At 48.5% G+C, this 25352-nt stretch overlaps 1 long non-coding RNA gene and 2 other non-coding genes across 4 annotated transcripts in view; 2 read left to right on the top strand and 1 right to left on the bottom strand.

Moving 5' to 3' along the window:
• LOC102395036 overlaps positions 1 to 4891 on the bottom strand; it is a 36075-nt gene extending 31184 nt beyond the window's left edge. For both annotated transcript variants that reach the window (XR_003102443.2, XR_328143.4), the window contains exon 1: positions 4801 to 4891. This is a non-coding gene — a long non-coding RNA (uncharacterized LOC102395036). The remainder of the gene's footprint in view (positions 1 to 4800) is intronic.
• TRNAG-UCC lies at positions 1731 to 1803 on the top strand. The gene has a single exon. It is a non-coding gene; the product is annotated as a tRNA-Gly (tRNA).
• Positions 4892 to 14476: 9585 nt separating the features above from the next.
• Positions 14477 to 14549, top strand: TRNAE-CUC. Its single transcript has one exon. It is a non-coding gene; the product is annotated as a tRNA-Glu (tRNA).
• Positions 14550 to 25352: the final 10803 nt, after the last annotated feature.

Raw genomic sequence — 25352 nt, 5'->3', positions numbered from 1 at the left:
TCCTGCCCCCAATCCCTCCCAGCATCAGAGTCTTTCCAATGAGTCAACTCTTCGCATGAGGTGGCCAAAGGACTGGAGTTTCAGCTTTAGCATCATTCCTTCCAAAGAAATCCCAGGGCTGATCTCCTTCAGAATGGACTGGTTGGATCTCCTTGCAGTCCAAGGGACTCTTAAGAGTCTTCTCCAACACCACAGTTCAAAGGCATCAATTCTTCGGCGCTCAGCCTTCTTCACAGTCCAACTCTCACATCCATACATGACCACAGGAAAAACCATAGCCTTGACTAGACGAACCTTTGTTGGCAAAGTAATGTCTCTGCTTTTGAATATGCTATCTAGGTTGGTCATAACTTTCCTTCTAAGGAGTAAGCGTCTTTTAATTTCATGGCTGAAGTCACCATCTGCAGCGATTTTGGAGCCCAAAAAAATAAAGTCTGTCACTGTTTCCACTGTTTCCCCATCTATTTCCCATGAAGTGATGGGACCAGATGCCATGATCTTCATTTTCTGAATGTTGAGCTTTAAGCTAACTTTTTCACTCTCCACTTTCACTTTCATCAAGAGGCTTTTTAGTTCCTCTTCACTTTCTTCCATAAGGGTGGTGTCATCTGCATATCTGAGGTTATTGATATTTCTCCCGGCAAGGAGGAACTCATTCCGAGGTATAAGAAAAATGCACCATCCATCGGCCATGGTGAAGGGCTAGAACTGATGTCAGTGCACCAACCAGGGGACTTTTCCCTTATTTTGGCTGCTCCAGGCGATATCTTAGGTCCACAACCAGTGATGGAAACCATGCTCCATGCAGTGGAAGCGTGGCGTCAACTGTGGGACCCCCAGGGATGTCTCCCAGGGGACTTTTTTAAAGCAAGTTCCTTCTGGGGTCTTTTCTGGGGCTCCTTTATGAGATGGATCAGCTATGTGGCCTTGGGTGGCCCCTCTTACACCACATGCCTCACTGCCTGTCCATGTGCCCTCTCTCCTAGGAGATGTAGCTCCTCTCAGGCAGGGGCACCCCAGGCTGGTCTTTGTGCCTGAGAGCGCCCTTCGGGCCCTGCCGTCAGGACTCACATTTCTATTCATCGGTAGAACAGAGTGCCCAGCTCCAAAGCCAGGCTCTTCAGTTTCTCGGTGTGGAACCTTAAGCACGTCAGGTCCCCTCTCTGTGCCTGCCTCTTCTCTCCGGAAATGGCGATCCTGGTCCCTGGCATTTCATGGTTGCTGTGAGGATGGCCTGAGCAAGGACATGCCCACAGGGGGGTTACCACTCTCCAGATCAACTCTGATGCAAGGCTGGGCACACAGCAGGGACTCAGGGACTGTTGGGTATTCAGATTTTTTTTTAAACTAACATTTCTTTTTTTCCCCCCTAAATTTTATTTCTCTATTTTTGGCTGCGCTGGGTCTTGATTGCTGCACAAGGGCTTTCTCTAGTTGCGGCGAAACTCACTAGTTTTGGTGCTCAGGCGTCTCCTTGCGTTGGCTTCTCTTGTTTCAGAGCACGGGGCTCCAGAGTGCACACGCTTCAGTAGTTCTGCCTCACAGCTTAGTTACCTTGAGGTTATGTGGGATCTTCCTGGACCAGGGATGGAACCCTTGTCCGGTGCATTGGCAGCAGATTCTTAACCACCTGGGAAGCCCTAAACTAACATTTCTTAAAGTACAAGGATAAACATAGTCTACGACTTGTGGAGAATGTGATTTTTTTGCAAAAGAGAAAACTTGGGACTTCCCTGGTGGTCCAGTGGTTAAGACTCTGTGCTTCCAATGCAGGGGGTGCAGGTTTGATCCCTGGCCAGGGAAGTAGGATCCCATATGCAGTGCAGTGCAGCCCCAAAATAAATACAAGAAAACTTAACCTCTTTTTCCCCCACCGACAGCCAGCATTCAAGATAGATATTCCCCACGCATGTCTCCCTTTTACAAAAGAGTCAGTCAAGGCTCAGAGAGGCCAAATGAGGTTCCCAGGATCACTCAGTGACAGAATCAAGCTCTTAACCAAGAGCATCTTGGATTTATAACCTCTGGCCTCCCCGTGGGACTTAAACCCCTCAGAACCAGGGGCCCCCTCCCAGAGAGGAGCAGCAAAGATCAAGTGCGCCTATGAATTAAGCAGGCTGAGAATCACACAGTAAAGTCATTCCCACTTCAAAGATCTCTCGAGTGGGAACCAATGTGACCAGGAAGGAAAATCTGAATCACGTCCCACCGAAAACACTGGGCAATTCCAGCAGAATACAGCTTCCCCAAGCCTGAGCTAACTCGGGCCACCTTCCATCCAATTCTCTGGGAAGCAGGCAATAGGTGCAGAGAGGGCAGATTCAAGTCAGAGGCCTCTTGGGGTTTAGTACAAGAGCAGAGACCCGGGGGTGGGGTGGGGGGGACTCGTGCTCTGTGGCTTTCTTGAGGCAGGGGGTTTTCAAGAGGGTCTTTCAAGCTGCCATGTAAGTTGTTGATTCTGGGCTCTCAAGCCACAGAAACCTAGGCTTCCCTCCTGGCAAGCTATGTGACCTCTCTGACCCTCAGTCTCTTCATCTGAAATGTGTCCAGCCAAGCTTTAATGTCCAGCTTCTCCTTGAGGAGCTGGTGCTGGGTACTGGGGACTCAGCAATGAATGGGAGAGACCAGACTGGGGCCTTCACCAAGCTCACTGCCTCACAGGGGTGTGGAGACAAACAAGTTGAGGTACCAACTATAAGGGAATACCCCGAGGATGAGAGTCAACTCTCTCTCAAGCTGGTGGTGAGGGGGCAGAGCGCGCATCCAATCAAGGCTGAGCCCGGCACTGAGCCCATGGTGAGCGCTCAGTCCGTGAAAATGGCTTTAGTTGCCGCTGTGGCGACTATTATTACCGTAACCTGAATAAAACTGGGCTGCCTTGGGGCCCAGTCTCGTCACAATGTTATGTTCAAAAGCAATATCAGCCTGACATCCCCAAATCATTGCAAAGCAGTTTAAATCTTCCTGACGATCTCTCAGAGACACCAAAGGCGAATTCCTTCGCACACCACACAAAAAAGCGTTCTCAAGACTCTCCATGACAATGTGTCTGCCTAGAAGGTCTCACGGCAGTTGCTCCAGAAACATCCGCAGTTGCTCCAGAAACATCCCCGTTCCCCGCACCTCCCTGTCATCCTTCTCAGAGAGGCGGGGGCCGTTGGGTTTGGCCGCAGGAGAAGGGGGACGGGGTGCGTCCAGGCTCTGCCCTCACTGGCCATGTGGCCGCAGTTTGCTCATGTGCAAAATGAGGGTAACAACAGCGCTGCGTCCAACGAGGTATGATGGGGACTCAGTGAGATGGTCGGACGGCATCATCAACTCAATGGACATGAGTTTGAGCAAACTCCGGGAGATGGTAAAGGACAGGGAAGTCTGGCGTGCTGCAGACCACGGGGTCGCAAAGAGTTGGACATGACTGAGCGACTGAACAACAGATACAATGGCTTTAAGGTGTTGAGGATGGGCAGGTACAGCTGGGTGACCCCTTCTCCTGCCTTCCCGACTGCCCTTTGCATCTCATCGTTGATAGGAGCTCCAGCAGGGTCTCCTGTAGTCAGTCTGGGCTTTCTAGGGCCTAGCATCCAGTGGCAGCCACTCTGCCCACCACAGGGAAAGGGTCAGTGCCCAGCAGGTACAGAGGCTCCCATCATCTGAGGCCATTGCTTGCCGGAAGCCTGGGCAGTGTGGCCCAAGCTGGCTTCTCCTTTCTGGTATCTGTCTTCTCAAGGGACTCTGGGCCAGGGCCTTGCCAGGCATGCGGTTCCTGCCCCCATAGGGCTCACAGACCCAGACAATCAGGGCCTGACTTCAAGGGAGACACCCAGAGCTGCAGGAGAGGACCAGCTGGAACATCAGGGAGGGCTTCCCGGAGGAGGCAGCACGGAAAGGAAGGCCACACCCAGGCAAAGGCCTGGAAGGAAGAAAGTGGTGGGTTCTAGAAGCCACAAAAAATTCTCACCCACATGTCCCGACAGGTACAGTTTGCTGAGCTCTGTCACCTACACCATGTCACTTGGCGCTCTCCTCCCTCAGATCCCAGAGGACAGAAGGCAAGAACTCTTACTCCCAATTCAGAGTGGGAGACAAGTAGGAGAGAGAAAGAGACAATTCCTAGCCGGGACTAGAGCCCACATGGCCTGTCTTCTGGCTCAGGTGAGAAAGTCAAGGTGCAAGACTGGGCACTGAGCATCCCTAGCATCTCCCTGTGGTCATCACCCCCATTTTACAGATGAAGAAATGGAGGCTCGGTGAGACCACAACGTCCCTCCAGTCCTGCTCTTTCTGTGCATCTCTGGGGACCTAGGACAAGCCTGGGGTGCCCAGATGCCCTCACCAGAGGCGGCATAAACAGCCAGGAACACGAGTGATAGGGGGTGATGGAAGGAAGGGAGCCAGGATGGGCTTGCAAATCAACACCAGGCTGGGGAAGGAGGAGGAATGTGGGTCGGGATGGGGTGAACCCTACATGGGAGGCCAGTCTGGGAGGGGCCCAGAGCCCTAGGCAGACCACCCCCAAGCACCGGAGGGTGAGACCCTGACTTCCCGGAAGATACCACCCCCCAGCTGGGCGGGGTGAAGGACCACTGCCTCCTGGCTTGCCCAATCAAACGCACTCCCAGTCCGATGGGGGAGGCGGCCAGGGTGGAGGGCTCCCACGGCCTTCCTGGGGGAGCCCCCCGGGACCTGCCCAGGACTCGGCCGCCCACCGCCCACTGCCCACCCCCAGCCTCAATAGCCCCGACGCCCGGCGTCCTCCCCTCGGCTTTCGGTGGCTCCAGAATTTAAAGGTTAAATCCTAACCTCGTCTCAGCAGTTTCTCCCGGCTTTGCCTACCCAGCGCCAGTTGCTGGTAATTATATGCATCTCCGAGCAGCCAATCAGCTGTCAGACTGACAGATACTGATCTTTTCGTTTTATTTTTAGCTCTGTGCTTCCCCCTCTAGTTGCAAAAAAAAATTCTGTTTGTTCTGTGTGTGGCTGCTTGACTCCCAGCTCTGCACCCGGCTCTCATCTCCGCCAGCTAGGCGGGAGCAGGAAGCCTGAGGGGCTGGAGCCCCCTGCCCCTCCAGAGACAGCGGTGCGGTGGGGTGTGGGGCGCGGGGTGGGGGGGGGAGCTGGGCAGCGAGAAATGCACCCGCTGTCCCCCCGCCCCTCTCCAGCTGCAGACCCTGGGCTGAAATGGGGAGGGGAGGCTGGTGCTGCCCAGAGGCTCTGTTGGAGGCCGAGGGAGCAAGAGAGGAGCTGGACTTGGCGTAGGAGGGGAGCAGGTCTTCACCTACAGGCTGGAGGCTGGGGGAGAGACAGAGAGGGAGAGATGTCTCTGCAGAGGCAGAGACGACTCTAGACTGAGAACAAGGCAGAAACGGGAGTGGAAGGGGAAAGACCAGCCCTTGCGCCCTGGAAATATCCGCCCCCCACCCCCGAAATGAACAGAAGGGGGCAGGGATGTCAGCCCAAGTAGCCCTGGAAGGGAGTCAGGTGGGGATCTTCCCAGCGGGGCCTGCAGGACCCAGGCGCGGCCCCTTCCAGGCCTGTGTGCCTCCCCTGCTCTGTGAAGGGCAAGCGAAGTGCTCTTCAGAGTCGCTTTTGGGGGAATATTCTGGAAGGTTCTGGAAGCACCAGGAGGCAGGCAGGTGCGGGGCGCGGCTGGCAGGAGGCCCCTGTTCACCCAGGGTCTTTGGAAGGAAAGGCCAGGCAAGTTTTTAGGTCCCAAAGGGTCTCCCAGTCAAGGGCTCTGGTCCAGGAGTCATTGTTGTTTAGTTGATAAATCATGTCCACCTCTTTGCGACTCCATGGGCTGTAGCCCGCCAGACTCCTCTGTCCTTGGGATTCTCCAGGCAAGAGTACTGGAGGCGGTTGCCATTCCCTTCTCCGGGGGAATCTTCCCATCCCAGGGATCAAACCTGCGTCTCCCTGGTCCAGGAGCGGGGTCAGCAGATGATGGTCATGCTTCTCTCCATCATCAAGGCACTCTACAGTTTGCAGTGTCTCCCCTCGCCCCAGGGGCCTCCACTTCTCCCCACAGTTAACCTCAGGATGAAGTGACACGGGCGGGGGTGCAGGGGTGCAGGAGGACTGGCGGGGATCATCCCCATTCTGATTGGCCCTGAAGGAGGGGCAGCAGTGTAGCCTGATGGTTTGGGCTTTGGGACACAAAGGACTGGGGTTCAAGCCCCAGGGCTGCTCTTCAAGCACCATGAGGCTGAGTGAACGCCCCGAACTCTCTGGGTCCTAGTGTCCCCATCTGGAAGGTGGGCCCCAGGCCACCCCCCCCTCACAAAACTGTCTGGGGAGAGCAGTCACCCTGCACAGGTGTTCCTGACAGCCCCAGCATCCCCAGCCCCCTGGGGAGCAGGTATTATCAGCATCTCCGTTTTGCAGATGGGAAAACTGAGGTTCATGTGACTTGTATTTGGCGGAACTGGGACCAGAACACTCTACACCCCCCGCCCCTTCTTGGCTTCCTTTTCTCTGACACCACAGATGGCGCGCTGAGAAAAAAGAGGAGAGCGGAGAGAAGGGAGTTAGGAGATGAAGCGAGGTGGAGGGAGGCAGCGGCACCGTGATCAATTACTTGGGCTGTAAATTTCTGCTGTTCTGCAAAGTGAGCACACAACCTCAGAGAGGCATCACTCCCTGGTCTGCTTGGAAGAAACCAAACGGCCAAGCCCACAGCAGACGCTCCGATGGTGGGAGCCCGAGAGGGAGAGGGGAGATCCCCTGGGTGGGGTCAGAGCTGCTCCTAGCATGAATGGAGGGCAAGGGCCCCTGGAAAGAACGAGGGGAGGGCGAGCTTGGGAGCTACCTAGAGCCCCCTTGGAAGGGGACTCGCCTTCCTCTTCTCTTTCCAGAAGATTCCTCTCCTGCTGTTGGGAGTGGGGAAGCCAGTCCTGGGCAGCCCTGTCTGCCAGAACACCTCTGCCTGGCAAGACCCTTATCGCTGCCTCCACAGCTGCTCCTGGGAGCTGCTGGGGACGTGGGGTAGGGGGGAGGAGGACTCAACTTTCTCACCTGTGAAATGGGAGTAATAACAGCATTCATCCCCAGGAGTTGATTCAAAGGATCAGAAAAGTCTAGGATATAAATGGTCTAGCGTGGGGCCTGCCACACACACACCAAGGAAAGTTAATGTTGTTATTATTACTGTTAATATTATAAAGATAAGCAAGGGCTAAAGGGTTCCCTGGTGGCTCAGATGGTAAAGAATCTGCCTGCAATGCAGGAGACTCAGGTTCAATCCCTGGATTGGGACGATCCTCTGGAGAAGGAAACAGCAACCCCCTCCAGTATTCTTGCTTGGAAAATTCCACGGACGGAGGAGCCTGGCGGGCTACAGTCCCTGGGGTTGCAAAGAGTCAGACATGACTGAGAGACCAACATTTTCACTTTCATTTTCAAAAGTAGTTTGGAAACTGATTGCATTATTTAAAAAGGGGGGACCGGTCCTCCCTCGGAGGTTCAGTGATGGAAAGGGTGGTCCACATATCATGGCCTTGACCTGTCTCCATCTCCCAGCGTGTAGGGTTTGGGGACGGGGTCGGGGTGCAATTTGTGCTTGAGAAATGTAGTCAGAGCGAGGCAGCCCAGGCCCGGAGTGCTGGCCTTGACCTTCCGGGAGCCTTGTTACAGCGCATCTGGGGAATGAACATCGGTGGAGTCCAGCTTCTTCCTCTGGAACCTGGGTGCTCTAGGGAGGTGGAGTCTAGCCATGGCGCTCTCAGGGCTTTCCACATGGTGGAATGCAAAGACCACAGCATTTCAAAAGCACCTGCTGCGTGCTCATCTTCTGTGAGGCACAAGGAAATTCAGCAGAGAGCATGCACCAAGCCTTGCCCTCGAGGAGCTATTCGGGAGAAAAGCTAATAGATTCAGCTGACTCTGAACCTTGGTCTTTGGACCCCAGACAATAGCCAAAGCAGTGGGAAGCCACGAGAAGGAACAAGATCCCAGACTACCAACGTGGTGAAATGAGGGAAGCCAGGTGGAGGGGCCTGGGGGCAAGGAGTGAGGCCAAGACTGGTGGAAAATCCAAGTCCTGGAAAAGATGCCTTGAGTTCAGGTGGGCGCCAGGCACAAGGCCCATCATGCACCCTCGGCAGCCTCAAGGGTCCGGGCTGAAGGCAGTGGCGGAGATTTCTGCCTTAAAGGCAACCTAGGGTGAATTCCTTTACAACAAAGAGCAGCTCCCCTGAATACAGATAATAAAAATATTGTATTAGTCAGGATGGGCTAACGGATATAACAAACCATCCCCAAATAAAAGTTTATTTCTTATTCACATCACTGTCTACTCTGGGCTGGTAGAGAGGAAGTGGGGGCCCGCTCCAGGCAGTAACTCAGGGGCCCAGGCTCCCTCATCCTGTGGTTCATCATCTTCTAGGGCCTTTTCCTCCTCTGCAATAATCTTGTGAAAGGGTAAAGAGAGTGTGGAGGAAGGCATAGAAGGAATTTATGGAGCAGGCTAAAAGCGGTGGTGGGGCAGATCACTTCAGTTCACATGCCATTGGCCAGAACTCAGTCATGTGGCCACACCTAACCACAAGGGAGGCTGGGAAATGTAGTCCTGATGGGTGCCCAAGAGGAAACTAATGATCTAGGATTTGGTGAAAACATAGCAATCTCTACCACAAATGTGGTTCTCCTTACGTGGATGAGCTGATGCTCACAAAGCATCTGATGTAGGGCCAGGCCACTGGCTTGTGCGCTGAAGCTGGTTATTTGTCTTATAAAAGCAGAAGCTGCTTGCCTGAGGGTTAGGACTGGCTTCGGAAGCCTGTGCCTAGTTCTCCTCCTGAAATGGTGTGTTAAAGTGTGTGTGAGTGAGAGATAGAGAAAGGAAGGGAGGGAAGAAGGGAGAGAGAGATGGATGGAGGGATATTTTTTGGTCTAAGGGGAGCATGCAGGGGTTTTACCAGATTTTCAAAAATATGAGCATAATGGCTAAAAGCAACAGCTTAGTAGGGACTTTCCTGGTGGTCCAATGGCCAAGACTCTGTGCTCCATTTGGACCCAAGTTCGATCCCTGCTCTGGGAACTAGATCCCACATGCTTCAACTAGAAGATTCCACGTGCTGTGACGAAGATGGAAGACTCAGTGTGGCACAACACGGACCTGGCGCAGCCAAATAAATAAATGTTTTTTAAAAAATAAAAAAGCAACAGCTTAGCTGTGCAACGCTGATGTTTTGGGGGCTTAGCAAGCTCTTGGTGCCGGGTACATCAATCCTTATGTACTCAGATGTACATATGGCCCCTTATGTACTTATGGTTCCACATAAGGAGGAGGTAAAACCAACGATTCCACCACTACCGTCTTCCCTCCCTCCCTAAACACACCCCCAGAGACCCCAGGGTCGAGCAGAGAAGGCCTCAGGTGATCCATGACAGCGGACACCGCACTGCTGGTCAGCTGCAGCGGCCACGGCAGCCATGGGGTCGTCGATGTCAGCATGGGAGGCCAGCTAAGAGGCGCAGGTGGAGAGACTGAGGCCAGAAAGGGGCCACCTTGCCCAGGGTCACACAGTGAGTTAGGGCAGAGCCGGGACTGACATTCAGAGGCAGTCAGGTTTCTGTGGTTGTAAGCAACAGAAATTGAGCTCTGTTTGCCTTGAGCAGTAAAAGGTTTCATCCCAAGACTGAGGGCAAGTTCAAAATGGAATGAAACACAGGAGAGACGGACAGGCCCCAGCAAGGATGCAACCGGTGGGGGGGGGGGGAGGTGCATGTTGGAGAGGAGCGACACCCCCCACACCAGGCTGGCCATCAGGACGAGGAGTGCGAGTCCCGTCCACAGGGAAGGGGGACTGCTGACCCAGCCAGGGCTATAGGCCCACCCCTTGGCAAGGAAGGACGGGCATCTGGACTGGCAGCCCACTCCCCAGGCTGCACACATGGGGGGAATTCCCCGTGATGCAAATGGGGAACTTTTGCCAGAAAGGGGGGGCCAGGGGTGTTGGGCGGCCAAAACAGCAGATGTCCGCTCTGGCCTCTTGCTCCAGTGTTGTGCAATCGAAACAAAACAACCACGGGGTTGGTTTCCTGCAACCCAGAGCTGCAGGCTAACCAGACAGCCCAGCCCAGAGCCAGGCCTGAAGGCCTGGAACACAGAGGCGCTCAGCAGACTGGTGTTCTGGACTCTTGACGGCTCCTCTAAATGACCGGCAGCTCCCTGAGGGTGGGTCCACACCAAACGGGGCTCCTGGAGGGCTTGCCCAGGCTGGTTAAGGGAGATTTCACAAGCAAGGGACATACAGCTGGCAGAAGAGCTGGGCTGAGCGCTGAGGGTCCCGGAAAATTCATGGCAGGAGAGAGCTGGGAGCCCTGCCGATCTCACCCTGCCTCTGGTGGGGGCTGTCTGAGAGTTGATGCTTGAGCAAGAAGAAGCTAGAAACCACCAACAGAGGAAGAATGAATGGATGCTTGGTGCCTGCCTGGTAAAGCTGCAGTCCACAACTCTTCCATCAAACACTAATCTTAGTGTCACTCCGAAGGTGCCCCGTGGATGTGATTACAGTCCATAATCGGTTGACTTAAAGTGAGACAGATTGTGCTAGACACTCTAGGCGAGCCTGATTCCATCCTTTGGAAGACCTTAAGAGCAAAGCTGAGGCTTCCCTGATGGGGAAGAAATTCCGCCCACGGACAGCACCATCAGCCCTGGCCCCGCGGTCCAGCCTGCTCTTCAGATTCCAGGCTTGTCTAGCTAGCTCCACAGTTGCATAACCGATTCCTTGCAATAAATCTCTTCACGTAGATCTCCTGCTGGTTCTGTTTTTCTGGTTGGACCCTGAGTGAGGCAGATGGGGAAGGGAGGCTGCAGGGGTGCGCTTGCTAGGAGGCTCCCAGTTCTCTCGGAAAGATCACCCACATCCTTACAGAGGAGTGCTAACTGGGTTGGGTCCCTTCACGCGGCCGGGGAGCAAGGACTGGGGTGCCTGGAGGGGCTCACAGCCCCTGGGTGTCAGTGTTCGGAAAGGTGGCTAGGAGCCCTGGGGCTGGGGCCCGATACCTGCCCCTGCTGTTTGCACCCTGCCCCACCTGCCACCCCCTGTGTAGCAGACACATCACTGAGCTGTGTTTTCCTGGACTTTCAGAAACATGGGGGCATGGATAAACTCTTGGACAAACCAGAAGACTGAGGCCTGGACTCGCTCACCCATCTGGGGAGTTCAGATGGCCTTGCACCCTCCCCTCTCTCAATGCAGCCCCTCCCAGTCCACACCATGGGTGCCACGGGCATGGACGGAGGCTGAGGTGTCCAGGGGATGGACAGCCCCCCTCGCAGTGATGCCAGGGTGTCTGAGCCGTTCTGGCATTGTGTAGGGGCTTCCAGATCCCAACGGGCAGAAACCAGCCCTGGCTGGCTGATGATGCGGGAAGAGGCTGCCAAACCAGGGATCACTGGAGACCTCAGACCCCTTAAGGTGTTCCCCAGCCTGTTAGTAGGAGACCACATACAGAGGCTTGCAAAGCCCCTACCCTGCCTTCTAGGGACCTCAGCCATCACCAGAGTGGGGCGATAGGGGTAACTCTCTGTTTAGCATCCCTTCTTCCCCTGCAACAAGCAGACTGGTGGCAGGGGAGAGGATGAAGGAAAGGGGCGACTCCGCGACACAGGCTGCAGGCTGCACCAACAAGCCAGGGCCAGCAGGCATCCCCGGCACATGTGTGGTGGGGGGGGCTTCCACTCTTATCTATCCGTAAAACTTGAACGTAGAGCCCACCCTGCCAGGTTCAGCTCCAAGCACTGTTGTTTGTTCCCTCCTTCCATCCTGACGACCACCCTGAGAGGCGGAGGGGCTGGTGGTAGCTTCATCATCCCCATTTTACAGAGGGGGGAGACTGAGGCGTCTCTTACCCAAGCCCCCACAGCCGGCAAGTGGTAGACAAGCTCTGTTGCCCCGAAGTTCAGCTCTGTCTCTTTGATCCCACGGTCTGGCCCATCTCTCCTTCTTCGCAGGCCTCCAAGGGACCTCCCAGAGGAGGCCTCCCTGGGGCATCACCTAACCACCGCCCCCCGACCCCATGTCAAGAAGATTCTGTCTTCTATTGTAACACACACCACAGCCCTGGCTCTTTTCTCAATTTCTGCTTCTCTCTCATCATGCTGTTTGTTTGGTCTTTGGGTCTCCCACCCCCCATTATCACAGCAATAAACACTCATGATGGAAACTTTGGAAAACACAGAGACCTCACACTGTGATGTAATTGATCTGTTCCCACACCCACCGGTTCCCCCCCAGACTTGCGGCTTCTGGAGGGGTGAGTGGGGGCCCAGCCCGGAGCAGGGGCGGGAAGGGTCCCTGCCGCCCGGGCCGCAGCCTTGCAAATCTTGGATTGGTTTGTTAACGCAGCACCCGGTGACATCCATCAGAGCCGTCGTTTGGGGAGCCAGGCCAGGCGCTCGCCTCCCCTTGTCCTCCCAGCCCTCTGAGACAAGCTGCTGTCGGCACCCCTGCTTCTCAGATGAAGACACTGAGGCTCAGGAGCACAGTTTGTCCAAGATCTTACATCATCTGGTCTCAGCGCTGGTGGCTGTCAGCAGCCTCGCCTCCCCTGGAGAGGCATTTCCAGGGCTTTGTTAAGTGACTTATTGCCTGCTTGGTGCAGACACGTTCTGCCGAAGACATCATGATGCTAAGATGAAAACAAGAGGCTGCATGGAACAGCATCCACACACTCTATAAAACAATGACTGGGACTTCCCTGGCAGTCCAGTGGTTAAAATTCTGTACTTCCACTGCAGGGGATGTGGGTTCGATCCCTGATCGGGAAACTGTGATTCCATGTGCGGTGCACAGCCACACACAAAATTTTTTTTTAAGATGATGGGCGAATGTCACCCTGAGACTATGCACCCAGCAGACCCTGAGGCTAACTAGTATTTTTACCTTAACTAGGATCCCAGAGATTCCAGTTTGCTGGAAGCAAAGGAAATGGGGATTAACTGAGTCTGGGTGGTTTCCATGGAGCCGGAATTGTACAAAACAACACTGAGCTTCTGCCGGGGTACAGGGACCACAGGTTGGGCAGGAAGATCTCCTGAGAAGGAGCCTGAGAGATTGTTCCACCACCAACCGCCAGCAGCAGCAAAATGTCTGGGTCCCTGGACCATCCTAGCAGATGACACAGGGGCCGTTGGGCACTGGCCATACTTCATGAGCACTTTCCTGGCCGGGAAAACATGGTTTTTCATGGACATACTGGCTCTGGCTCTCCCTAGGCCAGGCTGCAGCAGCTCTGCCCAGTAGTCTGTTCCCCAAGACCTGTCTAGGGCCAGGGGATGCCAAGGAGATAGAATTTCACTCTCAGGCAAGGAATTCCTCAGGGTCTCCAGTGCAATCATTTGTTCATTCAGTTCATGTATTCATCACAAAGACTTTAATTTTTAGATCCTTTCTCAACGGTAGCTGAGGGGTTGGGAGCAGTCATTCCCTGCTCCCCAAATCCCCAAAGTCATCACTGACCCTCCATACCCCGCAATTCATTGAGGCTGAGCTGATGGGTGTGATGAATTGCATGCCTACACAACACCTTCTCTGGGCATTAGATTCAATTAAACCGTATCTTTAGAGATAACAGCAAGAGTTGGCACAGAGCTCTTACCATGGGCTCAGTCTATCGTATATTAGCCCATTTACAATGGCTCAAGATGTCAGTGCTAACTGTCATAAAATAGTGTGTTCGTTTATTAATGCTCTCAACAAATTCTTATTTGGGCTTGGACTCCACCCTCCACCCCAGCCTGTGCAGGGCCCTGGGGAAACCCAAAGTGGGTAAAGCAGAACTTGCTCTTGAGGAGCTAAGGGTACGCGGCTGACTTCCAAGATGGCGCCCCCAGGTATTCACATCCTTAAGTCATAACCAACAGAGCGGACATGACGGTGTGTGATGATATAGAACTTCCCAGGCTGAGTCACGGGGGGCGCTGTGGCTTCCGTCTTGCTCCCATGAATCTAAAGGAAGCTAGCTGCCATGCTGGGAGGACATTCAAGCAGCCTTGAATGGAGAGGCCAGGAGCTGAGCAGGCTTGTACATGAGCCGTGGGGGATGCGGTTTCTTTAGCCTCAAGCAGTCCATGTGGACACCTGACTTCAGTCTCCTAGGTGACTCTGAGCCAGAAATACCCAGCTAAGCCTTCAGCCAAACTTCTGACCCATGGAAATAATGAGATAATAAGTGTATATTGTTGTTTTAAGCTATTGTGTGTTTGGGAGGGGTGTGTTTGTTATACACTAACAGACTACTAAGTGTGTGTGTATGTGTGTGTGTCTGACACACACAAGTGACAAACTTGTAAACAGACGAATCAAGTGCAAACAGGGATGTAAGGGACTGTCTGGGGAAGGAAGGGTCCCCCAGAGCTAAGTGAACTATTCCTAAAGCTGACAGCCTCAGAGTATAGCAGAGGAGATGCACAGGAAATAATGGTTCACAAACTGTTTCGTTCATTCAAAAGACACAACTATGAGGGACTTCCCTGGTGGTCCAGTGGCTTAGACTCTGCGTTCTCAATGCAAGGGGCCCAGGTTCAATCCCTGGTCAGGGAACACACCACATGCCGCAACTAAGTGTTCACATAGCACAACCTAAAGATCCCACATGCGGCCAGTAGAGATCAAAGTTTCCATATGCCATAGCTAAGACACAGAGCAGCTAAATAAATAAAAAGAAACACAACTGTGAGTGGATATATGCATATATGTGACTGATTCACTTTGCTGTACACCTGACATACAGGTATGCAACTAACATAACACTGTAAATCAATTATACTCCAATAAACATTATTTAAAAAGATACAACTGCACACTTGCTGTGGGCTCCCCAGTAGTAGGTACAGGGGCTAGGTGTGAAAAAAGCAGACCCAGTGCCATCTGTGATAAAGCTTTCATTCCAGTGGGGGAGACAGATGCTAGATAAAGTCATAAATAAACACACAATTCCAGATGAGAAGAGATGGGGAAGGTCTCACTTAAGGCCATATCAACTGAGGCCAAAAGGATCTGAGAATTTAACCAAGTGTTCCAGGGAGACGCAGGAAGAGAGCGTTCCAGCCAGAGGGTACAGCGTGTGCAAAGGCCTGGAGGTGGCAAGAAGCCTGGTGAGTGGGAAGAAAAAACTGAAGACCAGTGTTGTGAGAAGAAAGTGAGCTCAGGGGAGAGGGATGTGAGGTGTGGCTGCAAAGGTTAGGCACAGGCTTTGTGGGTCAGGCTAAGGCTTTCCATTCTATGCTGGGCAGAATGGAGAACTGCTGATGGTTGGAGTAGAAGAATAGGGGTGTGTCTCTGCTACCAGTAATAGAACACCAAGCTAGCTCTGAGTGGATTGAACCATAAAGGTATTCAAGAAGAATTACTGAGATAAGAAGTTCTAAGGTCAGTCCAGTAGCTTGAGTCAAGATCATAATTCATAATCACATCTGCAAAATTCCTTTTGCCACATAAGGTAACATGGGAAAGAGTGCCTTTCACCTTTTGACTCTGTTGTCCTTGGGGTTTTTTTTTTTTAATCTCAAATTTGTCACCTCATAGTTGCAAAATGGTTGCCACAGCTCCAGGCATCACACCTTCACACACCAGCATCCAGAAAGCTCTCTCTATACTTGTGAAGTGGAGGGAGGGACTCTTTCCAGAAGCTCCCAGCAGACTTCCCTTTCTATATCATTGACCAGAATTGGGTCACATGCTCACCTCTGTCTAATCATTAGAAAGGGGGAACAAGATTGCCATGAATAATGAACTAATCATGATTGATCCCCTGGGGCTGGCCTTGGTGTTCTCCAAACAAGAGTGGGATTTGGTGAACAAGGAGAATTGACATGATTATGTAATCTTGATGTAATTTTCAAAAGAGAAGTACCCCACCTCTTCCTAAATTTTACATGTGTTTGTCTAGCATTTGTCCAGTGCTGAGGGAGAGCAAGCCCCAGCAAGAAGGAGCCTGCATGAGGTCAGAGGTCATAAGCAGCCTGAGGAAGCGAATGATTCCGCATCCACATCCGAGCAGATTCAGACCCTTCATCATCCATCTGGCCTCTCCAAACACTGGCTCCAGTCTCTGGTTCCTGTGGTTCAAGCCGGGAGCTCAGGGGTCCAGCCAGCCCCGCCTAGCAGGGTGGGAGTCAGGTTGGTGCTTTTACTCTCCGTATGAGAAGAGAGAGGCTTCCCAGGTGGTGTCAGTGGTAAAGAACCCGCCTACATATGCAAGAGACTTAAGAGATCCAGGTTCAATCCCTGGATCGGGAAGATCCCCTGGAGGAGGGCATGGCAACTCACTCTAGTATTCTTGCCTGGAGAATCCCATGGACAGAGGAGCCTTGGCGGGCTACAGTCCATAGGGTCGCAGAGTTGGACACAACTAAAGTGACTTAGCACGCACGCAGGAGAAGACACCCAGGCCTCTGCCAGGTCACATCATTTGTCAATAAAGGTCACATGCTAGCAGGGTCATTATTCTGCCTTCTACTCTGTGTCCTTCCACCAGAATGTAAGTCCCTGAGGCCAAAGGGACGTCCCTGATTTGCCCACTTGCAGGTTCCTAGAATCCTCAGGACCTAGCTCACAGCAGGAGCTGAATGAGTATTTGGTGATTTATGAACATGGGAATGAAAATGCTCCAGATTTCACAGGGAAATCTTTACAGAACTGTGTCTGGAACGAAGGCACCCCGTTCCCAGGTGAGTTCTGATTGCAAGGAGCAGGGCAGTGGTCCCCAGAGGGAGGTCGACTGAGGCACAACATTGGCCCTTGGCACAGTGGAGGGTGGCCCATCAGAGGACATGCGAATCAAGCAGGTTGTGCCTGTGATGGAGAGAGAGCAGCCGAGAGCTGCCTTCCAGATACAGAGAGGCAAAGTGATGCTGTGGAAGCAGTGCCAAGGGGCACCCCCATCTCTAGAATGTGGGAGAACTTTGCCTGTGACTGTGAGCAAGTACAGAGGGCAGCAAAGAGTTCTGCCCTCACCACGCTTGGGGGTGGCCAAGCAAAGATGCAACGAACTGTGGGTCTTTCATAGATCCGAGAGTCATGAACAGTGGCCGTCATGCCACTGTAACACCTGCTGTTTGCTCAGTATTATTCTGAATCTATGTTTACAGTTCAGAATTTTTTAAGGTAAAACGTGCATAGAGTGAAATGCCCAAATCTCACGCGTACAATTTTATGAGCTTGGACAAATGCATGCACCCATGTAACCCACACACTTATCAAGATACAGAACCTTTTCACCAACCCCCAAAATATCTTTGTGACTTACAAGATGATCCTGCACCCAGTAAAAAACCCAATATTCTGACTTTTGTCATCATTGAATAGTTTTGCCTGTTCTAGAACTTCATATAAGTGGCATCATACACTTTGTGCTCTTTTGCATCCGGTTTTTTCACTCACTGCAGTGTCTGTGCAGTTCATCTATGTTGTGTACGCTGATAGATCATTCCCATCTTGTTAATAACTAGGATGCCATGGTATTAGATACACCACAGTTTGTATATCCACTCTCCTGGTAATGGACATTTGGGTTGTTCCCCATTACAGGTGCTAATTAAAGCTGCTATAAACAGTCACATACATATCTTTTTTATGAACATGTGCACTTATTTCTATCAGGAAAATACCTAGTAGTGGAGAATTCCTGGGTTAGAGGGCAAGCGTGTCTTTTACTTTATAAGCCACTGGTGAAACATTTTCCAAAACACTTGTAACATTCTGTGTTCCCATCAGCAATTTAGGAGCGTTCTGCTTGTTCCACATTCATACCAACATTTGGTGTTGTCAATCTTCTAAAATTTTAATCATAAAAATGTCTTAATCATGAGACACTGTCGTGGTATCTCATGGGCTGTAATTAGCATTTCCCAGATAACTAATGATGTTGAGCACTCATTGCCCATTCATATGCATTCTTCATTTTTGTGTTTTTTGGTTTTTTTTTTTTTGACCATGCATGTTACTCTACCAGGGACTGAGCTCTGCACCCCCTGCCGTGGAAGTGCCCTAACTACTGGACCACCAGGGAATTCCCATATACATTTGTTTCTAAAGAGTCTGTTCAGATCTTTTGACCGTTTTGAATTGAGCACGTGCCTCTTGATCATTCAGTTGTAGGATTTTCCGTCTAATCTGGACACCAGTTCTTTACCAGTTATTTGTTTTGCTGTATTTTCTCCACCTTTGTGGTTTCCCTTTTCATTTTCTTCACAGTAAGCAAAAGTTTTCTACTTTGATGAAGTCAGTCTGTTGATCTTCCTTCTGGTCATTGCTTCCTGTGTCACATCGGAGGAATTTCGTCCGGTTCATAGGTCATGAAGATTTTTCTTAATGTTTTCTTTGAGAAGCTTTATGGTTTGGGCTTTTACATTTAGATCTATGATCCATGTTGAATGTCACATATGATGTGAAGTAAAGATAAAGTTTCATTCATCTCAATATGGACTCCCAGCTGTTCCAGTACCATTTGTTCAAAAGACTTCTTTTCCCCGTTGAAATGCGTTTGCCCCTTTGTGAAAAATCAACATGCTGATCAAGTGTGGATCTGCCTCTGATGCTCCTGTCAGCTACATTAATCTGTCTGTTATGCCTTGATTCCTTAGTCCTGAAATCAGTTTGGGTAAGTTCTCCAACTTCCAGCAATACAACAATTATTTTGGCTGCGATAGGGCATTTGCATTTTCATATAAGTATTAGAATCAGCTTGACAATTTACATATTTCCACAAGGCTGCTGAGAATACAATTGAGATTGTGCTGAACCTATTGGTCATTGGGGGGAACTGGCCACTTTGACAACACCGAGTCTTCCAATTCATGAACATACTATTTTTTTCCATTTATCTTAAGACTTAAAAAAAATTTTTTTTGTTAAATTCATCACTAAGTATTTTATGTCTTTGTGTCATTACAAATGGAATTTAAAACTTTTTCATTTCTACCACTGTACACCTACTAAAATAGCCAAGATGCAGAACGCTGATAGCACCAAATGCTGCCAAGGATGTGGAGCAACAAGAATTCTCGTTCGTGGCTGGCAGGAATGTAAAATGGAACAACCACACTGGAAGACAGTTTGGCAGTTTTTACAAAATTAAACATAGTGTTATCATACGATCCACCCATCAAGCTCCTTGGTATTTATTCAAAGGAGTTAAAACTTAGGTCCACACAGAGACCTGCACACAGGTGTTTACAGCAGCTTTATTCATAATTGCCAAACCTCGGAAGCAACCAAGATGTCTTTCATCAGGTGAATGGATAGATAAACAGTGCTAATCCAGACAACAGAATATTATTCAATGATCAACCAAAATGAGCTATCAAGCCAGGAAAAGACATGGAGGAAACTTACACACATATTACTAAGTGAAAGAAGTCAATCTGAAAAGGTTGCATCCTGTATGATGCACAAAATTTTGAAAAAGGGAAAACTATGGAGATAGTAAAAAGATTAGTGGTTGCCAGGGATTAGTGGGAGGGAGAGTATAGACAAAACACTTTTTGGGCAGTGAAAATACTCAGTATGGTGAATACTCTCTATGTGGCTAATGGGAGATATGTGTCATTTTACATATTAGCCAAACCCATAGAATATACAACACCAAGAGTCAGCCCTAGTGTAAGCCATGAACTTTGGGTTATAACGATGAGTCAATTTCGGTTCATCAGTTGTAATAAATGTACCACTGTGGTAAAGAATGCTGATAATGGGGGAGGCTATGCAAATATATCATATCTGTTTTCTCACTGATGCCGAAGCTAAAGCTGCAATACTTTGGCCACCTGATGGGAAGAACAGACTCATTGGAAAAGACCCTGATGCTTGGAAAGATTGAAGGCAGGAGTAGAAGGACACGACAGAGGATAAGATGGTTGGATGGAATCACTGAGTCAATGGAATCACTGAGTCAATGGATATGAGTTTGAGCAAGCCCCAGGAGTTAGTGATGGACAGGGAAGCCTAGCATGCTGCAGTCCATGGGGTTGAAAAAAGTCAGACATGACTGAGTGACTGAACTGAACTGATGCAAGTGTGAAGGTAGGGGTTATGTGAGAAATCTCAACAAATTTATTTATTTTTATTTTATTTATTTACTTTTTGGCTGTGTCTCAGGGCTTGTGGAATCTTAGTTTCCCAATCAGGGATTGAACCCTGGGCTACGGCAGGGAAAGCATCAAGTCCTGACCAGTGGACCACCAGAGGATTCTCAAATCTCAACAAATTGAAAAGAAGTGAAATCAGAGTGTGTTCTCTGATCGTGAGGGAATCAAAGCAGAAATTAGTATCAGAAATACAACAGGAAAATCTCCAGACATTGGAAACAAACAACACACTTCTAAAAATTACCCATAGGTCAAAGAAGAAGTCTCAAAGGAAATTTTAAAAATACATAGAACCGAATGAAAACAAAAACACAGAATATAAAAATTTGTGGAATGCAGCTAAAGTGGTGTGGTGAGGGAATTTATAGCACTAAATACTTACATTCAGTTCAGTTCAGTTCAGTCGCTCAGTCGTGTCCAACTCTGTGACCCCATGGACTGCAGCATGCCAGGCTTTCCAGTCCCTCACTAACTCCCAGAGCTTACTCAAACTCATGTCCATCCAGTCAGTGATGCCATCCAACCATCTCATCCTCTGTCATCCCCTTCTCCTCCTGCCTTCAATCTTTCCCAGCATCAGGGTCTTTTCCAACTGGTCGGCTCCTCCCATCAGGTGGCCAAAGTGTTGGAACTTCAGCTTCAGCATCAGTCTTTCCAATGACTATTCAGTGTTGATTTCCTTTAGAATTGACTGGTTTGATTTTCTTGCTGTCCAAGGGACCCTCAAGAGTTTTCTCCAATGCCACAGTTCAAAAGCACCAATTCTTCAGCGCTCAGCCTTTTTTATGGTCCAACTCTCACATTTGTACAAAACTACTGGAAAACCATAGCTTTGACTATATGGACATTTGTTGGCAAAGTGATGTCACTGCTTTTTAATACACTGTCTAGATTTGGCATAGCTTTTCTTCCAAGGTGCAAACTTCTTTTGATTTTGTGACAATAGTCACCACCTGCAGTGATTTTGGAGCCCCAAAAAATAAAGTCTGTCACTGTTTCTATTGTTTCCCCATCTATTCGCCATGAAGTGATGGGACCAGATGCCATGATCTTAGTTTTCTGAATGTTGAGCTTTAAGCCAACTTTTTCACTCTCCTCTGTCACTTTCAGCAAGAGGCTCTTTAGTTCTTCTTTGCTTTCTGCCATAAGGTTAGTGTCATCTGCATATCTGAGGTTATTGATATTTCTCCTGGCAATCTTGATTCCAGCTTGTGCTTCTTCCAGCCCCGCATTTCGCATGATGTCCTCTGCATATAAGTTAAATAAGCAGGGTGACAATATCCAGCCTTGACATACTCCTTTCCCAGTTTGGAACCAGTCTGTAGTTCCATGTCCAGTTCTAACTGTTGCTTCTTGACCTGCATACAGATTTCTCAGGAGGCAGGTAAGGTGGTATGGTATTCCCATCTCTTGAAGAATTTTCCACAGTTTGTTGTGATCCATACAGTCAAAGGCTTTGGCATAGTCAATAAAGCAGAAGTAGATGTTTTCCTGGAACTCTCTTGCTTTTTCAATGATCCAGTGGATGTTGGCAATTTGATCTCTGGTTCCTCTGCCTTTTCTAAATCCAGCTTGAACATCTGGAAGTCCATGGTTCATGTACTGTTGAAGCCTGGCTTGGAGAATTTTGAGCATTACTTTACTAGCGTGTGCGATGAGTGCAATTGTGTGGTATTTTGAGCATTCTTTGGCATTGCCTTTCTTTGGGATTGGAATGAAACCTGACCTTTTCCAGTCCTGTGGCCACTGCTGAGTTTTCCAAATTTGCTGGCATATTGAGTGCAGCACTTTCACAGCATCATCTTTCAGGATTTGGAATAGCTCAACTGGAATTCCATCACCTCCACTAGCTTTGTTTGTAGTGATGCTTTCTAAGGCCCACTTGACTTCACATTCCAGGATGTCTGGCTGTAGGTCAGTGATCACACCGTCGTGATTATCTGGGTCGTGAAGATCTTTTTTGTACAGTTCTTCTGTGTATTCTTGTCACCTCGTCTTCATATCTTCTGCTTCTGTTAGGTCCATACCTTTTCTGTCCTTTATTGTGCCCATCTTTCCATGAAATGTGCCCTTGGTATCTCTAACTTTCTTGAAGGGATCTCTAGTATTTCCTATTCTATTGTTTTCCTCTATTTCTTTGCATTGATCACTTGAGGAAGGTTTTCTTATCTCTCCTTGCTATTCTTTGGAACTCTACATTCAAATGGGTATATCTTTCCTTTTCTCCTTTGCCTTTAGCCTCTCTTCTTTTCTCAGCTATTAGTAAGGCCTCCTCAGACAACCATTTTGCCTTTTTGCATTTCTTTTTCTTGGGGATGGTCTTGATCACTGCCTCCTGTACAATGTCACAAACCTCCATCCATAGTTCTTCAGGCAGTCTGTCTATCAGTTCTAATCCCTTGAATCTGTTTGTGACTTCCACCATATAATCATAAGATATTTGATTTAGGTCATACCTGAATGGTCTAGTGGTTATCCCTACTTTCTTAAATTTAAGTCTGAATTTTACAATAAGAAGTTCATGATCTGAGCCATAGTCAGCTCCCAGTCTTGTTTTTGCTGACTGTATAGAGCTTCTCCGTCTTTGGCTGCAAAGAATATAAACAATCTGATTTCTGTTTTGACCATCTGGTGATGTCCATGTGTAGAGTCTTCTCTTGTGTTTGTTGAAAAAGGGTGTTTGCTATGACCAGTGTGTTCTCTTGGCAAAACTCTGTTAACTTTTGCCCTGCTTCATTTTGCACTCCAAGGCCAAATTTGCCTGTTACTCCAACAAAACAGTAAGTACTGTTATTCTGATAAAATGTGGTCCAGTGGAGAAGGAAATGGCAAACCACTTCAGTATTCTTGCCTTGAGAACCCCATGAACAGGATGAAAAGGCAAAAAGATAGGACACTGAAAGATGAACTCCCCAGGTCAGTAGGTGCCCAATATGCTACTGGAGAACAGTGGAGAAATAGCTCCAAAAAGAATGAAGAGATGGAGCCAAAGCATAAACAACACCCAGTTGTGGATATGAAGTCTGATGCTGTAAAAAACAATATTGCATAGGAACCTGAAATGTTAGATCCACGAATCAAGATAAATTGGAAGTGGTTAAACAGGAGATGGCAAGAGTGAACATCAACGTTTTAGAAACAGTGAACTAAAATGGACTGGAATGGGTGAATTTAACTTAGATGACCATTTATCTACTACTGTGGGCAAGAATCCCTTAGAAGAAATGGAGTAACCCTCATAGTCAACAATAAACTCCGAAATGCAGTACTTGGATGCAATCTCAAAAATGACAGAATTATCTCTGTTCGTTTCTAAAGCAAACCATTCAATATCACGGTAATCCAAGTCTATGCCCCGACTAGTAATGCTGAAGAAGCTGAAGTTGAATGGTTCTATTAAGACCTACAAGACCTTCTAGAACTAACACCAGAAAAAGATGTCTTTTTCTTTATAGGGAACTGGAATGCAAAAGCAGGAAGTCAAGAGATACCTGAAGTAACAGGCAAATTTGACCTTGAAAATGCTTACATTAAAAAGAGAGAAAGTCTCAGATCATTCATCTAATCTCTCACCTTAAGAAAGTAGACTTTAGAATGTTTCATGTGAATGAAATATCCCACTTACAAAGTATAAACTTTAAATGCAATATTGTATTGGGGGAAAAAATTAAAGATGAAACTAGGGGGAAAAGAGCAAAATAAACCCAAAGCAAACAGAAGGAAGGAAATAATAATTACAAACACAAAAACTCAATAAATTAAAACCATAAAAATAGAGAAAATCATAGAAACAAAAAGCTGATTCTAATGATGAATAAAATTAAGAAATCTCTGGCAAGAATAACAAAGGGAAAAAAAGAAGACAAATCACCAATATCAGAAATGGAACAAGGGGTACTGTACAGACTATAAAGACATTGGAAAGGATAGAAAGGGAATGTTGAGAATGGCTCTACAAATGTAAATCTGACAGCATAGATGAAATGGACCAATTCCTTGGAAAGCACAAAGTATTACAACTCACCCAATATGAAATAAATCATTTGAATAACACTATAAGAATTAAAGAAATTGAAATAAGAAGAGAAGGGAACATTTCCAATTCCTTTTATGAGGGCAGTATTACCCTGATACCAAAACCATACAGGACAAAAAAAGAAAAGCACAGATTATCATACATACAGATCAACATCCCTAATTAATGTAAATATAAACAGCCTTAACAAAATACTAGAATTTGGCAATATATTTAAAAGATTTATACATTGTGACCAAGTGGGACTTATTTTAGGAGTGTAAGACTGGTTCAATATTTGAAATAGATCAATGCAATCCACTGTAAACAGGCTTAAGAATAAAAATCACCTGATCATACTAAAGAATGGGCTTCCCTTGTGGCTCAGCTGGTAAAGAGTCTGCCTGCAATGTGGGAGACCTGGGTTGGATCCCTGGGTTGGGAAGATCCCCTGGAAAAGGGAAAGGCTACCCACTCCAATATTCTGGCCTGGAGAATTCCATGGACTGTATAGTCCATGGGGTTGCAAAGAGTCAGACACAACTGAGCGGCTTTCACTTTCATACTTATGAATACAGAAAAACATGGACAAAATTCAACTCCCAGTGAAAAAATTCTCTAAGGAAACTAGGAGTAGAGGGGAATTTCCTCCACTTGGTAGAGAACATCTACATAAAAAAAAAAAAAAAAAGCCTACAACTAACATTGTATAATAGTGAAAAATTGAGTTTTCACCTCCTAATAATGCCAAAAAGGATGTCTACTCTCAACAATCTATGTTTAGTGCTATAAGTTCTATCCAAAGCAATAAGGTAAGAAAAGGAAATTAAAGGCATACAGATCAGATATAAATTAAAATGTCATATTTGCAGATAAGAATGTTTATGTAGAAAATAAAAGAAAAACTATAAAAGATCTCCCAGAACTAATAACAGAGTTCATTTTGATCGCAGGATACAAGATCAACACGCAAAAATAAATTGTTTATCTATAAATTAGCAATGAATACATGGAAATTAAAATTAAAGGTATAATACCATTATCAGTTCAGTTCAGTTCAGTTGCTCAGTCGTGTCCGACTCTTTGCGACCCCATGAATCGCAGCACACCAGGCCTCCCTGTCCATCACCAACTCCCGGAGTTCACTCAGACTCACGTCCATCGAGTCAGTGATGCCATCCAGCCATCTCATCCTCTGTTGTCCCCTTCTCCTCCTGCCCCCAGTCCCTCCCAGCATCAGAG

Source organism: Bubalus bubalis, chromosome 12 (genome assembly GCF_019923935.1).
Source record: "Bubalus bubalis isolate 160015118507 breed Murrah chromosome 12, NDDB_SH_1, whole genome shotgun sequence".
Lineage (NCBI taxonomy): Eukaryota > Metazoa > Chordata > Mammalia > Artiodactyla > Bovidae > Bubalus > Bubalus bubalis.
The sequence above is the reverse complement of the archived record's forward strand: the minus strand, read 5'-3'. Positions and strand labels throughout refer to the sequence as shown.